The sequence below is a fragment of the Dermochelys coriacea genome, chromosome 4 (assembly GCF_009764565.3).
Source record: "Dermochelys coriacea isolate rDerCor1 chromosome 4, rDerCor1.pri.v4, whole genome shotgun sequence".
Lineage (NCBI taxonomy): Eukaryota > Metazoa > Chordata > Testudines > Dermochelyidae > Dermochelys > Dermochelys coriacea.
In genome coordinates this window covers 69016973-69031061 of record NC_050071.1, presented here as the reverse complement: position 1 = coordinate 69031061, position 14089 = coordinate 69016973, and positions in this window count along the sequence as shown.

Here is a 14089-nt window from a genome sequence, read left to right as displayed (position 1 = left end):
GAGGAGATCAGGATCTGGGAGTCACTGCAGGAACCAGTTCAGATGGTGGAAGTTTCCCTCACTTGAGAGAACAAGGTCCCAGAGCAAATGAGAGGTGCATGTGTGTTTGTTAGTAATGCAATTCTAGCAGTAACAGTTAGACTCACAATATCTGACACCTTCTTTAATCTAGGATAGGGTGTCAAATACCGAGTTTAAGGGCCAGATTAAGCCATTTGATGTATTTATTTAGCTCACATGACATTTAGATTCTCCAGCATCTATCCTTTGAATATTTTTAAAGCAATTCGTTAGCCCTTGTGGTTTCAAAGACAAACTTTACGACCATCACCTGACTGTAACCAATGCAGAAATGGTTGCCTCAGCCTGCAGAGGGCTGAATCAATGACCCATTGGGGTTATTTACTCTAACACTCAATTATGGCACTTTAACATAAGCATTAACTATTTAAATTGCTTAAATTGTTTTAGCAGACAGAAGAGGGAAGAAGGTGGGAGGAAAGCCTGCAGGGTATTCGGATTTGAAAGTTGCTTCAGGAAAGGAAATGCAGAGGGCTAAAAAGAGGAGTAACACCAAGACAGGGAAGAGGGAGTGAAACAGAAAAAAGATCCGATTTTTTTCATCCGATGAAGTGAGCTGTAGCTCACGAAAGCTTATGCTCTAATAAATTTGTTAGTCTCTAAGGTGCCACAAGTACTCCTTTTCTTTTTAGAAAAAAGATTGATGGGGAAAGAAGAGAAGCAAAGGACAAAATAGCATTGTTCCTAAAGGTGAGAATATTTTCCCCATTGAATGATGCTGAACGAGACAAAGTACAGAACAAATAATGAAAGTTTACTTTCCACATAAAGGATATAATTTATAGTTAATCTTAGTCCCATTGACATTAAGGTGAGTGGGTTGTGGAGAGAGGGTGGTATCTACCATAGACCTAAACTGATGCTTTGATCCACAGATAATTAAAAATGGAATTGGGTCCTCTATTATAGGTCATACTAAGAAACATATCCCTCTGATATCTAAGCACTACCAGCATTGTAACAGAGGCAGATATATAATCACTTGGTTATTATTATTATTATTATTATTATTATTAAAGTTGTATTAGTAAAGAGTTAGTTGATAGTCACATGCAGAAATTTCTTCAGTTTCTGACTTTTGAAAGCAAGATTTTGATCCAATCAAATCCACTCACAAATTATAATAGTCACACAGAGATATCATCCTCTCTCTGATTGGGATTTACACAAGCAATAAAAACTACACGCTTACATGGGGAAGACAAGATAAGGCTTCTTAGTTCAGCACAATGTATATCCTCCTTGTTTTTCTATATGAACAGCTTCTGGCAATGCATTTATACAATGTTAAATTCAGAACAAAAAAAAATCTAACATTTCCATGTCATCTGTGAAAGCAGCTAGACAGGAATTAGGATCCCAAGGGCCATCATTGTTTTACATGAGGAAGTAAAAACGTCACATCTTGTCAGCTTGTTTGTCAACTACTTTACTCCCATGTCGAATTTAAAAAGTACAATTCAGGGAACGTTGCAGAAGGGAAACTGAAACCCCATCTAGCCCATTCCATTTCACCTCAAGTGACATTTAAAGAACTTTGACAGTAAAGAAGATGCATTGAGGAGATCCCTTCAGGTCCAGCTAGTGAGCACTGAGTTTCAAATGTTAGTATTATTCTGAACATCTTTAAGAGAAAATGTTATCCCCTATTAACTCTGTGTGCATGGGGAGGTGTAGTTAATGTAAACAGGGGTTTATAGTGAATAAAACTGCAGCCTCAACTAAATGCATAACGACAGGTTTCAGAGTAGCAGCCGTGTTAGTCTGTATTCGCAAAAAGAAAAGGAGTACTTGTGGCACCTTAGAGACTAACAAATTTATTAGAGCATAAGCTTTCGTGAGCTACCAGAGCTGTAGCTCACGAAAGCTTATGCTCTAATAAATTTGTTAGTCTCTAAGGTGCCACAAGTACTCCTTTTCTTTTTAAATGCATAACGTTTGCTACTGCAAGGGTTAACATGATAATGTATTCAAAATCATAAAATCAGAGGACTGGAAGGGACCTCAAGAGGTCGTCTAGTCCAGTCCCCTGCACTCATGGCAGAACTAAGTGTTATCTAGACCATCCCTGACAGGTGTTTGTCTAACCTGTTCTTAAAAATCTCCAACAATGGAGATTCCACAACCTCCCTCGGCAATTTATTCTAGTGCTTAACCACCCTGACAGTTAGAAAGCTTTTCCTAATGTCCAACCTAAACCTCCCTTGCTGCAATTTAAGCCCATTGCTTCTTGTCCTAGCCTCAGAAGTTAACAATTTTTCTCCCTCCTCCTTGTAACAACCTTTTCTGTATTTGAAAACTTATGTCCCCCTCTCAGTCTTCTCTTCTCCACACTAAACAAACCTCATGTTTTTCAATCTTCGCTCATAGGTCACGTTTTCTAGACCTTTCATCATCTCTGATTAATCATTAATGATTGTTTTACCATTGCAGAAACAGACTGTCTGAAGCAGGCTATGGACTTTATTGAACAGAATGGGTAATTTGCCTTCCATGTGGATGTATAGTTTCATTTGTAGGTACAATTTTTTTTGTTAGAATCTCCATTCTTAAAATGATGTGTCCTACTAAAATTCTAGTCAGTTGTGAAAATTTGTGATATGATTGTTTGATGACATAAAGTGGAACTTCTCTTTGAAGGAGAAGAATTCATCTGAAATTAAAAATATAATGCAACCTTATTATATTTTCCTTAACTATATATTTATGGCCCTGTCAAGAGGTTCCACTCACCCCTTGGGCACCTCTTCCTGGCCACTACCAGGGATTGGCTCCTTTCAGTTTACTGCACCTTCCTCTGAGGGTGCCTCCACCTGCCACTGCAACACCAGGTACTCCTTCTTCATGACTTGGCCATCTGGCCAGGTCACTATGCTTGTTTACCTCTTCCAGAGTAGCAAAGTCTTTCAGGGCAAACTATCTCAGTCTTCCCATTCACTGTTCAACCAGTACCACCTCCCTAGTACATTCTCTGAAACCCCTTTCTGTACTTAGCTTCCAGGTTTTATATAGGCCCCTCCTGTTCCTGTCCAGCTGAGCCTCATTTAATCAATCCCTGCTCCCTGGCTCCTCCTCTTTGTGCAGCCTGGGGAGTTAATTGGCCCAACTAGCCACCTTAACGTCTCATGGGCTTGTAGGGGGTGGTCACCCCATCATAGGCCCCCAAGATTAGAGATAAAGGATTGTAGAAGGGCTCAAATTCCCAATACTACTCGATGGCTGAGAGTATAGTCATACCACTGAAGCTACCTGGTTGCAGTTAATATGCAGTCTCCTAATATTTCCCCCTATGAAAAGTTGTATGGTTTGAACCTGCATTCCAAACTATTCAGAAGGCCCAAGGGGAAAAAAGAAGCAGTTTAAACTACTCAAAAGGACTGTTTTCCTTAGGTGGAGAGGATGGTGGATTCGAGACTAGTGTGGGCTAATGGAAAGGATTTTTTTTTTGAAAGGCTTTTCTCTCTTTGAGACAAATACATCTTGCAAGGTAAGCTGGGAAGTGTAATATCAATAAAAACATGTGGTCAGCCATTCTGAAGGCTAAGTCATCCATTCCTGAATGGAGTGTGCTAGAAAATTAGAGGCAGCATTTCAGAATGGTTTACTTAATGATTCTCACAGAGCCTTTTTGTAAACAGGACCCCTTTCCCTGTAGACTGGTTCCGTGAGGAACAGGACAGTGTGTAAGCCAATGAGCCTATTGCTGCCCAAACAAAGAACATAATCTCTAAAAGAAAAGGAGTACTTGTGGCACCTTAGAGACTAACAAATTTATTAGAGCATAAGCTTTCTTGAGCTACAGCTCACTTCATCGGATGTATTTGGTGGAAAAAACAGAGGAGAGATTTATATACACACACACAGAGAACATGAAACAATGGGTTTATCATACACACTGTAAGGAGAGTGATCACTTAAGATAAGCCATCACTAGCAGCAGAGGGGGGAAAGGAGAAAAACCTTTCATGGTGACAAGCAAGGTAGGCTAATTCCAGCAGTTAACAAGAATATCAGAGGAACAGTGGGGGATGGGGTGGGGTGGGGGGGAGAAATACCATGGGGAAATAGTTTTACTTTGTGTAATGACTCATCCATTCCCAGTCTCTATTCAAGCCTAAATTAATTGTATCCAGTTTGCAAATTAATTCCAATTCAGCAGTCTCTCGTTGGAGTCTGTTTTTGAAGCTTTTTTGTTGAAGGATAGCCACTCTTAGGTCTGTGATCGAGTGACCAGAGAGATTGAAGTGTTCTCCAACTGGTTTTTGAATGTTATAATTCTTGACGTCTGATTTGTTTCCATTCATTCTTTTACAAAGAAACTGTCCACCTTGGCCAATGTACATGGCAGAGGGGCATTGCTGGCACATGATGGCATATATCACATTGGTAGATGCGCAGGTGAATGAGCCTCTGATAGTGTGGCTGATGTGATTAGGCCCTATGATGGTATCCCCTGAATAGATATGTGGACAGAGTTGGCAATGGGCTTTGTTGCAAGGATAGGTTCCTGGGTTAGTGGTTCTGTTGTGTGGTGTGTGGTTGCTGGTGAGTATTTGCTTCAGATTGGGGGGCTGTCTGTAAGCAAGGACTGGCCTGTCTCCCAAGATCTGTGAGAGTGATGGGTCGTCCTTCAGGATAGGTTGTAGATCCTTGATGATGCGTTGGAGAGGTTTTAGTTGGGGGCTGAAGGTGATGGCGAGTGGCGTTCTGTTATTTTCTTTCTTGGGCCTGTCCTGTAGTAGGTGACTTCTGGGTACTCTTCTGGCTCTGTCAATCTGTTTCTTCACTTCAGCAGGTGGGTATTGTAGTTGTAGGAATGCATGATAGAGATCTTGTAGGTGTTTGTCTCTGTCTGAGGGGTTGGAGCAAATGCGGTTATAGCGTAGAGCTTGGCTGTAGACAATGGATCGAGTGGTATGATCTGGATGAAAGCTGGAGGCATGTAGGTAGGAATAGCGGTCAGTAGGTTTCCGATATAGGGTGGTGTTTATGTGACCATCGCTTATTAGCACCGTAGTGTCCAGGAAGTGGATCTCTTGTGTGGACTGGTCCAGGCTGAGGTTGATGGTGGGATGGAAATTGTTGAAATCCTGGTGGAATTCCTCAAGAGCTTCTTTTCCATGGGTCCAGATGATGAAGATGTCATCAATGTAGCGCAAGTAGAGTAGGGGCATTAGGGGACGAGAGCTGAGGAAGCGTTGTTCTAAGTCAGCCATAAAAAGCCCCCCAATCTGAAGCAAATACTCACCAGCAACCACACACCACACAACAGAACCACTAACCCAGGAACCTATCCTTGCAACAAAGCCTGTTGCCAACTCTGTCCACATATCTATTCAGGGGATACCATCATAGGGCCTAATCACATCAGCCACACTATCAGAGGCTCGTTCACCTGCGCATCTACCAATGTGATATATGCCATCATGTGCCAGCAATGCCCCTCTGCCATGTACATTGGCCAAACTGGACAGTCTCTACGTAAAAGAATGAATGGACACAAATCAGACGTCAAGAATTATAACATTCAAAAACCAGTTGGAGAACACTTCAATCTCTCTGGTCACTCGATCACAGACCTAAGAGTGGCTATCCTTCAACAAAAAAGCTTCAAAAACAGACTCCAACGAGAGACTGCTGAATTGGAATTAATTTGCAAACTGGATACAATTAACTTAGGCTTGAATAGAGACTGGGAATGGATGAGTCATTACACAAAGTAAAACTATTTCCCCATGGTATTTCTCCCCCCCCCACCCTACCCCACCCCCCACTGTTCCTCTGATATTCTTGTTAACTGCTGGAATTAGCCTACCTTGCTTGTCACCATGAAAGGTTTTCCTTCTTTCCCCCCCCTGCTGCTAGTGATGGCTTATCTTAAGTGATCACTCTCCTTACAGTGTGTATGATAAACCCATTGTTTCATGTTCTCTGTGTGTGTGTATATAAATCTCTCCTCTGTTTTTTCCACCAAATGCATCCGATTAAGTGAGCTGTAGCTCACGAAAACTTATGCTCTAATAAATTTGTTAGTCTCTAAGGTGCCACAAGTACTCCTTTTCTTTTTGCGAATACAGACTAACACGGCTGCTACTCTGAAACATAATCTCTGAGGCTCAACTTCAGATTTGGTGTTTATTTTAAGTTCCACACCAAACAGTAGATTAAAAGAACATCTGGGTTACAAAGAAAAACACTCAAAATCAAATAAAGCTGAAATTAAGGATGTATGCATGACCTTATCTTTGTTTTCCTTGTGTGTGTGTGTTTTTCTCCTTCCTCTATTATTACATGGCCTACCTATTTATCTACCCCAAGTCTAATATACAATCTCATACTATAGTTTGCCATGACATCGGAGTCTTGGTGGTGTAGGAAATTGTGTGTAAATGGAGACAAAAAGGGGTATCCACAGTGGTGTGTGATCACATGAAAGAACACATCATTCCCCCTACATATCCACCATCTGCACCTCCTCATCTCCCAGGAAAAAACCCACAACTTATTAAATCAGGATTTTTTTAACTGGATGTTCTTTTCATTAGAAACCAGAAAATCTCTTTAATAATTCCTGCACAGAGGCACAGAATAATGGGCCACTTCTTACAAATGCTGAGAAGAGGATGTTCTGTGACTGTTCTGTCTACTGCTGCCAGCATATCCCCATCTTCCAGAAGCTAAATTTGTCACTAGCAATATATTCCATCTGCCAACCTGAGCAGCTGGAATCCAGAACTAGAGATGCTCCCTGCCTCAACTTATAGATTTTTAAATGCAGAAGAGACCATTATGATCATGTAGTCTGATTTTTGGCATAACATAGGCCATTGAATTTCACTAAACAGTTTCTGTGTCAAGTCCATAACTCATGGTTAGGCTAGAGCATATCTTTAAATCAGGATTGGATGTCATTCTAAAAGACTTCAAGTAATGGAGAATCCACCACACCCCGAGGTGAGTTGTTTCAATGGATAATTAACCTTTGCATAAAGAAATTGTGACTTGTTTCTGTCTGGATTTGTCTGCCTTCAGTTTCCAGCCATTGGATCTTGTTACGTCTTTGTTTGCTAGACTGAACAGCCCTCTTCTATGCTTTGAAAGCTTTGTTAGTTAGAGGAAGATTTCCCATTCACATACTGGGGAACACTGATAGAACTAATGAAAAAAACGTTTTGCTGCTTTGAAAGTTAAGTGATATCACCGTACTCTAGCAGTTCCAAACATTTTTTAAAAGTTCAGATTCCAGTTTAAAAATAATTGAGGAGTCAAGTTGAAAGAGACTTGGGCAGGGGGACACCAGCCTCTTCCCAGTGGAGGGGGATGGGCTAAGGTGGGCCTTAGCCCCCCATCACCATAAGACCCCAATCCCTGCCCCTTCTCTCCCCGCAAGGCCCTGCCCTCTGGCCAGGTCAGAGGCTGGAAGCTAGAGCCAAGCAGTGTGTGATGCTGGCTGACCGTAGACCGTAAAGCCACCCACGTGGGGGGACCTGGTTTCAGCGCAAACAAAACCCTTGCAGTGCCTGGGGAGCAGCGACAATGGGGTGGGGCCTAGGAGCAGGCCAAAGCAGGTCAGGCCAGGCCACTGTGGGGAGCCACGGACTCTCCACCTGCCCTTGGCAGCATGCCCCAGTGGACGGGGACATGGGCTGCGGGCTGCCCTTGGACACCCCGCCCCCCGCCAGGGCTCACTTCTGTGCTGCTACCGGAGCTGGGTGCTCAGCCAGCAGCCACCGCTGTCTCCGCTCTGCTTTTAGGGCTGGGCGGCCAGAGAGCCGCAGCTGCTATGGGGTGGCTAAGGCAAATTTTTCGGTGGCTATAGTATCCACAGCCTCCTCTCCCCTTTCCCCTGAATACCACCCCTGGAACTGGGTATTTTATTTTTTCCAGCCCTGTCCATTGAGTCATTTAACAGCCTATCCCTCTAATCTAGGTTATATATATATATATATATATATATATATATATATATATATATACACACACATACACACACACATATACATACACACACATACACACATACAAAATATAGGGAAATACCTACCACAAACATTGATAGTGAAGTTATAAAGTGAAGACCTTTGAGAACTACATAGTTCTCATGTCAATTTTTCAAAAGCATTGTCTTTTAATAATATGCACTACAGTAAATATTTGTTTGCCCATGCATTGGACTTTCAATGGAACTTAGGTGCTTTGGAAATACTTACCCGAGTTTTTTTTTGGTTTGGTTTTGGTTTTTTGCTTTGTGTATTTCTGTCCTAGGAATATTTGTAGTTTAGAAACCACAATGCTTTGTAGCTAAAATGAAATCAGAAATGTCTCAGATTTAAAGTAGGGAGAAAAATTAATTTCAAAAGTCAATGTGAAAAAGTTTTCCAGTTTAGCTGCTTTTCAGAAGAAAACTTCCATTAGATCAGTTTCTATATTCCAGTGACAGTTGTTCACATTTAAGTGTGCTGTGTGTGTGTAGTTTTCCAGAAGACTATTAACTAAGCACACTTGTAAGGTAATATGCCAGAAATTTATGTAAAGCTATACCCAACAGTAGTGAATACTTATCTTGTTAATTTGGGTTTATCCTGGCATCTTCTCATACCATCGGCAAACAAATATCTACTGACCTAATTTATAATGTCTTTCAAATTTTTTCCTTCTTAAAAAAAAAATCCACTGCAAGCTATGTCTAACTTTTAAGATATTACAAAAATGATCACAAGATTGTGCAAATGTTTCATGTCTTGAAACTGAAATGGCATATAATCATATATACAAAAGGGCAGTTGATGTTGGGGTTGTAGCGTATATTTGGCTCTAGATGGAAGGAGAGAGCTCAAGACAGTGTTTCTGCCTTTACTGGGGAAGGAGTATATCATGTGTTGTTGTGATATGGTTCAGCAGTAATTTCCCTCTTCACTCAGTCTTACAGTCTGCTGCAGAAGGCTTGAGACAATTATTCCCTTCTCATAATTCAAAATCAGCACCTTTTTTTCCCTCCCTTCCATTTGCTCACCTGTGCGTGAGAAACAGAGACATGCAGAAAGTTCTAACATTGGCAGGACAAGTCGGAAGCCACACCTCCACTCTGAAGCTTTCCTTTTCAGAATACTATGGTATCAAGCCAACAAAGCATTTATGCATCTATTTAACTTGAAACACAAGAGTAGTCCCTGAAATCAATGCATTTTGCTGGATTGAGACCCATGTGATTCTCACTATGGCAGTCACACAAACCTATTTGAGATAACTATTTTTAATAAACAAGTCTCATTCGCAAATTCCTATCACCTATCCTACCATTACTTACAGTCCTTTAGTGTTTGGAGTTTGATTACTTTCCCTTGGGTGCTAATGTTGTTAGAAGGTGGAAGAGGTTTGTTGATACTGCACACTGTGTGTTAGATATTTAAGGCACAGAATGTGCAGAGTACAGAGCAAGAATTTGGCCAACACTGCTGTCTTTGTGGAAGGGTATTGCTTTTGCTTCCCTTCACTATTGACAGTAACTGTTCCTTCTTTATTATTTACACTGTTTTACACTCCAGTCACATGAGGCAATATGGTTTTCCTATTATTGTGATGGTGCCTCCCAATATACTTATGAATATATATATATGACATAACTAGAATGTGTTTTATGCTACTGTCAAGGTTCCTTCTCCACTCTGAACTCTAGGGTACAGATGTGAGGACCTGCTTATTTTTACCAGCTTAGGTTAAAACTTCCCCAAGGTACAAACTGTTTTACCTTTTGTCCCTGGACCTTATGCTGCCACCACCAAAACATCTAACAAAAATAACAGGGGAAGTGCCCACTTGGAAACGTCTCCCCCCCTCAAAAAAATATCCCCCCCAAGCACTACACCCCCTTTCCTGGGGAAGGCTTGATACAAATCCTCACCAATTTGCATAGGTGAACACAGACCCAAACTCTTGGATCTTAAGGGCAATAAAAAAACAAACAAACAAACAATCAGGTTCTTAAAGGAAGAATTTTAATTAAAATAAAAGAATCACCTGTGTAAAACCAGGATGGTAAATACCTTACAGGATAATCAGATTCAAAACATAGAGAATCCCTCTAGGCAAAACTTTAAGTTACAAAAAGACACAAAAACAGGAATATACATCCCATTCAACATAACTTATTTTATCAGCCATTTAAACAAAACAGAACCTAACACATATCTAACTAGATTGCTTACTAACTCTTTACAGGAGTTACGACCTGCATTCCTGCTCTGGTCCCGGCAAAAACATCACACAGAGAGAACCCTTTGTGCCCCTCACCCCAGCTTTGAAAGTGTCTTGTGTCCTCATTGGTCATTTTGGTCAGGTGCCAGCGAGGTTATCTTAGCTTCTTAACCCTTTACAGGTGAAAAGGTTTTTCCTCTGGCCAGGATGGATTTAAAGGTGTTTACCCTTCTCTTTATATTTATGACAGTTACATATGCCATGTAACATATCTCTGTAAAGGTTATGATCTACTGAATCTATTAATCCTATTTGTATGCATGTATCATTTTTGTATTTGAAGTTATGAATATTGGCGGCATACTTGTTTGATTCTGAGTAGGTTTAGTGAAGCAGTTGGTCAACTTCCTGAGAAAAGACTATTCTCAGTAAGTGCCCAGTCAAGAAGCCCTTAAGCCAACAATGAACTTGGAGACGCCATTCCACATCTGGGCTTTCCCAGGAATGTGGCTTGGCTGGTAAGGAACACAGTCATGCATGGACATGTGACTTGCCCAGGTGACTCCAACACTCCATTTTGTTACTGGACTTTGCATAGGAGAGAGGAGGGGATCTCCACCCAAAAGAGAAAATCTATTTAAACCCCTGGGAGACCCCTCCATTTAGTCTTCTGCTAGCTAAAGAGAGTTTCTCCACCCCCAAGGATACCTCAAAGAAACTGGAACAAAGGACAGTAACTACAGGGAGCGTGAGTGATTGCTGGACCCAGACTAGGAGAGTAGTCTGTAAAAGAAAGCTTACTGGAACCCTGGTGAGATTTTTATCTGTATTCAGTTTGATTAGACATAGACTTGCCCGTTTTATTTTATTTTGCTTGGTAATTCACTTTGTTCTGTCAGTTGCTACTTGGAAGTACTTAAATCCTACTTTCTGTATTTAATAAAATCACTTTTTACTTATTAATTAACCCAGAGTACATATTAATAGTTGGGGGTGGCAAACAGCTGTGTGTATCTCTCTATCCGTATTATAGAGGGCAAACAATTTATGAGTTTACCCTGTATAAGCTTTATACAGGGTAAAATGGATTTATTTATGGTTTGGACCCCATTGGGAGTTGGGCATCTGAGTGTTAAAGGCAGGAACACTTCTTAAGTTGCTTTCAATCAAGCCTGCAGCTTTGGGGCATGTAGATCAGACCCTGAGTCTGTGTTGGAGCAGACTGGCGTGTCTGGCTCAGCAAAACAGGGTGCTGGAGTCCTAAGCTGGCAGGGAAATCAGGGGCAGAAGTAGTCTTAGCACATCGGGTGGCAGTCCCAAGGGAGTTTCTGTGATACAACCTGTCACAAGCATATACTGAAGTAGCTCCCAGAAGCCCTCCATAGCACCTATTTATTAGGTGCTGTGCAAACACATACAAAGGCACAGTCCCAAGGAGCTTATGTTCTAAGAAGTGGTCTCATGGACTATGAATGGGATTTCAATTAATGAATGCTTGTGCTCTACTCTGAGCTGTCACAATGATTACCTCTTCAGCCTTGTTAAGTGTGTTTGGACAAGTTTACACACTGTGCTAATGCTCGAGCATTTGTACCCATTTGTGATGAAGTGGGAATTTTTTGTAATATGTTGATGAATCCTATGTGTGCCTCAGTTTTCCTTTGTACATTCCATTGCTATCCAGAGGTGGGGGGAAAGGGTTAAGTCTGCTCTTGGGGCAGCCCAGGAGGCATGAGAGTGTGTGTTGCCTTCTCTCTGGGCACAATGAATGGGCCATTAAGAAACTGGCTGGAATGTGCTGAAAGTGACCCATATCAGTGCAACATCTAAAAGAGACCATGGGAAGCCCCCGGGACCAGAACATCCTAGCAATCAATGACCAAGAGGAAGGATGTCGCCACAACCTCTCAGCACGATGCTGAGCAGAGACCAGCTTGAGAGCAAAGGCTGGAAGGTGACCAGCAGGGGATAAATGATAGGCTTCTGGAAGAGCCTAAAATGGAGTCAAGTACTGCTTGGCTAGTGAATTGCTCTGGCTTGGCCGTATGGGGATTACATGTTAACCTTTATTTCTCTATTCTAACCTAAGGACTTCCAGTTGAAAAATACATCCTACTGTTTGGAAAACACTGCCTTGGCGACACTGCAAATAATTGCAGAGGTGCATTAGACCCTGAAGTGTGTACAAGCCTCTGACTAGTAATCTACCTCCACTGGCCTACCTGGGAAGAGATCCTATGAAACAGGAGTGCTCGAGCCTCAAGCCTCAGAGGCTGCATCAGTGCTGTAACTAGATGTTTGTTTTAGTGTCCAGGGCGAGCAAGTATATTTGCGCATGGGACTATTTTTTTTTTTTATTCCCGCACCCATCCTGCCCCTGGCCCACCCTGCTATTCCCATTCCCACTTACATTGTTTAGAGAATTTTTTATCCCACTCCTGCTATTATGGCAATGGGTCCTGCAGGATCCCAGTCCCGCAAGTCTCTACCCCCTACCATTTTTCTTTTTGTCCACCCTATTTTTTCATTCCCCCTCCCCACACACACACACACACACACACACACACACACACTTTTGCACCATGGGGGTTGCCCCACTCACCCCACCCTGGTTATGACCCTGGGCTCCAGCCTGCATGGCCTATCCTGAAGGAGGAGTGAGGCCCCTTAGGAGTCTTCATGATTGAAGTGGTTCCTCCAGAGACTGCTGAAAAGCTGGGGCCGACCGCTGATCCTGTGGATACGCGACACCAGGGTTTGGTTCTGGGCACAGTGTGGTTTTTGTGTTACTTTGAGCCCAAGGACTATGCAAAACTACAAACCAAAGTGAATGGGGAGATGCCAGGGCCAGATCCCTCATCTCTCTGCTGTGACCATGCCCCTGGCTCTAGAATGCACTATACATATTTCAGTATATTAGGTGAAATTCTGGCCCCATTAAAAATCAATGGGAGTTTTGCCAGGGCCTTCACTGGCATCAGTATTTCATCTATTGTCTTAGTGAGCTCCCACTGGGACAGTGCACCACCACAGTGCCCCAATGTGGGACAAGACCTTGGGAGCACAATAAAACCCTTAACTATTCTGACTTAATTTTCCCCCATCTGTAAATGCATATAATATCTGCCTAAGAGAGATGTAATGGTTAATGAGCCAATGTTTGTAAAGCACTAATTATTAATAGGAATAAATGGGAGAGTGCTATCAAGACAATGGAAGAGAGGTGGCAATCCAAAGACCCTCCTTCCTTTGCTATAAAATTTGACAGTTAAATTGTTGCAGAGGAGGAGAAGGCATACATTTATTTTGCTTACCCTATAAAAGTCTAGTTGGTGGCAGGTATCTAGTTTGCTGATGAACCAGACTTGGAAGTGGGCTTAGGGGAAGATGTCCCCTAAAGAACCTGGGGAATAGGTCTGGGGTCCAAATATTTAGTACAGCAAGAAGATAATCCTTCCTGCCCTTTACGCTCAGCCCCCTTATGAGGGAGCATAGTAGGGTTCCAGCAATGGGCTGGGACCAGCTGTGGTGGGATAGGGGACTAATGGCAGACTTCACCAGGTGGAAATGATTAAGGAAGGACTCATGACCTGTGCCATATGAGTTTTTGCTAATTAGTTCCCAGATGAGTAAGTTAATAAGCTGCAGCCTAACTAAACCACACAACCCTTGTATTTTGTCTGTCTTCCCACACGTCTGGGACAATCACACAGATTTCTGACTAGGAGCCTGAAACAAAATCCAATAAAGGGAGTTTCTATTGATTTCTTTCATCTTTAGATCAGGCCCTAAATGTACAGATAAGATGTTGAGT